Raw genomic sequence first — 4,360 nt, 5'->3', positions numbered from 1 at the left:
AACTATCTAAGACTCAATGGGGATAAAACTGAGATTTTACTTTTCGGAGACAATCAGGAGATTTGGTCCAGGGCCTGGTGGCCAGATGCGCTTGGATCTTGCCCTGGCCCTGGCCTCAGTGCCAAAAATCAAGACATCAGAGTTGATACCTCCCTCTCCTTGGGCCCCCAAATAAATAGAACAGTCTCCTACACCGACTCCAACTTGTGCAGAATGCTGCTGGCAGGCTGGTGATGGGCCTTCCTAAATTCTACTCTGTTGCAGCTACCATCAAGAGCCTTCATTGGCTTCCTTTGTGTCGGAGAATTGAGTTTAAAGTCCTGTGTTTGGTGCACAAGGTCTTTTACAATATGTGATCAGAAGGCATTAAAAAACTGTTTTGGTGATATGTCCCTGGTAAGCAGTTAAGATCTTCCAGCAAGAATTTGGTGACTGTGCCTAGATTCAGGAAATCTAGATGGGGGGAGGTCCTTTTCGCTGGCTTTTGAACTCTCTTCCTCTTTCAATTTCGATTCTGCAAACTTATTCCTCATTCCGTAACGCCTTGAATACCTGGCTCTTTACCAATAAGAATCTGTAATCCCTGTATCTATGGACACCCCTGATCATGATCCCTATCCGGAGCGCCTTGATGCCCCTGGGCTAAGTTCGCTCCCTCTGTTTGTTCTTTCGGCATCTTTCATCTCTGGATCTGACTTTCATCTCTTTGCGTCCTCCCATCCTACCCTTTTCTGACTTGTCTACTACAAGCAAAAGACACAGTACTTGTGGGCTTGCTTTAGGGTGGTGCGACCAGTGGAGCTGCTCCTGGTGCTGACCCTGGGGGCACTTTGTTTAGAAGTAACTTATGTGTGTACAAGCATCTGCCGCAGAGTTTCCTGTGCCGGACCCTTGTGGTGAAAGTGGAAGATAGCCTTTTTTCTCTTTCCTCTGTTTTGTGTTTTTCTTTTCTTGACCCTTTTTGGTTTCCTTTACTGTTGTGCTGTTCAATAAAATGTCCCTTCCTAGATCACTGGAAAAAGGATTTGATTAACAATCTAGGTTGGCAGGGGAGTAAATAACATCTAATAATTCATTAAAAGTATTACAAATATCTCACTATGACGCCAGCCATTGCCACAGAAGTTGCAATTTGATAGTGTTGTCTGCTTCTGAGAATCTGTGTTTCTTTCTTAAATATTCACTTCTTTTGCTCTCACATCCTTGATTTCCAGTGATCCCAAGGTCTCTGTTTCACCACTATCAGAAATGCAACTCAAACTGATTTCCTATCTTGTTTTTGTTAATACTTTCTTTGTGCAAAGTATAAGGTCACAAATATTTTTTCTTTGTGTTCATTTACAATTTTTGACCCCATTTCTACAGGTGACAGAAGCATGAAGACAAAAAAGAAGGTTTAAATTTAGTGAAATACAACGAAAAGGAATACTTCAAGGAAAGTAAAGACATTCTCGAGCTCTAGAGAAGAAACACATTCTATGTGCCAGGAATGGTGAGAACGTTGGAGCAGAAGAAACTGGTGAATGTGAAAGTTGTGAAATCCCTAAAGTAAAATGATCATAAATGTTTACCAAGTGTCAGTAACTGAGATTGAGGAGAACATTGGCCACAATTGATCCCCACCCAGTGCACTTGAGAAAACTCAGTGCTGTGAATTCTGTTTGATGGCTTATGAGAAATGCTTTGGAGACCTAAACCCTCCCCAACAGATCAGTATCCGTAGATGTGATGTGATGTGACAGAACCGTCAAAAAGACTAATATCCTCGGTTTACAAAGCGCAAGCTTTTGTCTCTGTCTCCTGGAGACGAGAGGAGAAAAAAGATTGTTTAAAAGGAAGTCAATGTAAATACGCTTTCTCAGATGTTGTTACAGCAAAGATGCTGGATTATCATTTCCAATATACAAAGCTTTCCCCCACCAACTCTTGGGTTGATCCGAGTGGTTTCAGAGTGTCCTGTACCTCCAAAGTGGATCATGTACCTGTCTTAGCCACTTAGCAAAAAAGCATATACTGACAGAAAGTATAAAAGGGGCCAGTGTTACGCTGTTGATAATTCATAAACCACCCTGGCATGCCCTAATCATTACTTGTATGAACAAACATACCTAACAGGCAAACACTAAACCCCAAGGACCTTATTAGTGCTTTTAAAACTCCTAAATCAAATGTGATAAACTAGAATCACTAAATGAGACTAATTAAACTAGAGAGAATTTACCCGGACATAACTTGGAGAAAATGAATCCATGAGAGGCCTCTTAATCAATACAAGGGGCTCCTCAGTGAAAGTTAATAAGACAAGTTAGATTGGTGCCTTTAGAGGTAGGAAGTTAATGTTGAGTTGTAACATAAACAAGTACACGATCCGAAATCAGATTCAGTCTTAAGATGGCATGTATCCAGGAACAAACCCAACTTGGAGAAACAAACAACTCGAATAAGAGCAATGAATGTGAGAACAGCTTTAGTTATCAATCCAGCCTCACTAAACATGAGAAAACTAGCTCTGGACGAAAACCCTATCAGTGTCCTGAATGGCAGAAAGGCTTCACTCGCAAATATAACCTTACGGTACATGAAAGAACCAACACTGAGCATAACCCCTATCAGTGTCCAGAATGCCAGAAAAGCTTCAGTCCTAAATCTAGTGTTGTTATGCACGTAAGAACCCACACTGGACAAAAACGATATCAGTGCTCCTCATGCCAAAAAAGCTTCAGTTTTAGTGGAAGTCTGATTAAACATCAGAGAACCCACACTGGACAAAAACCTTATCAGTGCTCTGAATGCTGTAAAAGCTTCAGTAGCAAACACAATCTCACTTTACATGAAATAACCCACACTGGACAAAAACCTTATCAGTGTTCTGAATGCTGTAAAAGCTTCAGTAGCAAATCCATTCTAACTGTACATGAAAGAACCCACACTGGGCAAAAACCGTATCAGTGCTCTGAATGCTGTAAAAGCTTCAGTCAGAAAAGCAGCCTTACTGTACATGAAAGAACCCACACTGGGCATAAACCGTATCAGTGCTCTGAATGCTGTAAAAGCTTCAATCAAAAAAGCCACCTTACTAAACATGAAAGGACCCACACTGGGCATAAACCGTATCAGTGTTCTGAATGCCAAAAAGGTTTCTATTACAAATTCGGTTTAACTCAACATCAAAGAATCCATACTGGGCTCAAACCGTATCAGTGCTCTGAATGCCAAAAACGTTTCTATCAGAAATCGGGTTTAAATGTACATCAGAGAATCCATACTAGGTTAAAACCGTATCAGGGTTCTGAATGTTAGAAAAGCTTCAGTCATAAAATAACTCTCACTCACCCTGAGAGAACTCATACTTGGGAAAAACCTTATCAGTGCTCTCAATGCCGGAAAGGATTCAGTCAGAAATCCAACCTTACTAAGCATGAAAGAACCCACACTGGGCTCAAACCGTGTCAGTGCTCTAAATGCCAAAAAAACTTCAGATTGAAAGAAAGTCTCACTAGACATGAGAGAACCCACACTGGACAAAAACTATATCGGTGCTCTGAATGCCGGAAAGGATTCAGTTGGAAATCCAACCTTACTGTGCATGAAGGAACCCACACGGGCTCAAACCGTATCAGTGCTCTGAATGCCAAAAAAGCTTCAGATTGAAAGAAAGTCTCACTAGACATGAAAGAACTCACACTGGACAACAACCTTATCAGTGCTCTGAATGCTCGAAAAGCTTCAGTCGGAAATCCAGCCTTACTGTACATGAAATAACCCACACTGGGCATAAACCGTATCAGTGTTCTGAATGCCAGAAAAGCTTCAGTCATAAAGCAACTCTCACTACACATGAGAGAACTCACAGTGGGGAAAAACTTTCTTAGCTCTCTGAATGCTGGAAAAGTTTCAGCCGGAAATCTGGTCTCACTCAACCTGCGAGAACTTACCTGGAAAACCTTGTCATTGTTCTAAATGCCTGGGAAGTGTCTGCTGGAGATTCAGGTTGATTCAACAATAGAGAACCCACAATGTGAAAGAAAATGATCTGTGCTCTCAATGTGACAAAAACTTCAGTTGTAAATGTAACCTTACCACATAGGAGAGACAATGTGGTAGAATAAAAGGTGCTCACTGTAAACCCTGAGGAGGAGCTTTCAGCATTGCAAAACATTTACATGACGCAGCCACAAAGACTCCACTCCATTGATTGTCCAAAAAACTGTCTACTCAGAAAAGAACACAGTGTGGGATGGAAATGCTTGAATTAACCTCATTCCTTTGTTACTATTTGTGGCCTCATTCCGTTCAGTGTGTTTTGTTCCCTGAGTGTTTATAAGCAATGACTGACCCACAAAGTCCATTGGACCCTGAA

At 41.3% G+C, this 4,360-nt stretch overlaps 1 pseudogene; it reads left to right on the top strand.

Annotated features, from left to right (window-relative positions):
* The first annotated feature begins 2,391 nt into the window (after window positions 1-2,391).
* LOC147737698 (uncharacterized) lies at window positions 2,392-3,651 on the top strand (annotated as a pseudogene).
* Window positions 3,652-4,360: the final 709 nt, after the last annotated feature.

Source organism: Lissotriton vulgaris, chromosome 1_1 (genome assembly GCF_964263255.1).
Source record: "Lissotriton vulgaris chromosome 1_1, aLisVul1.2, whole genome shotgun sequence".
Lineage (NCBI taxonomy): Eukaryota > Metazoa > Chordata > Amphibia > Caudata > Salamandridae > Lissotriton > Lissotriton vulgaris.
This window is presented reverse-complemented; position numbering and strand designations above follow the sequence as displayed.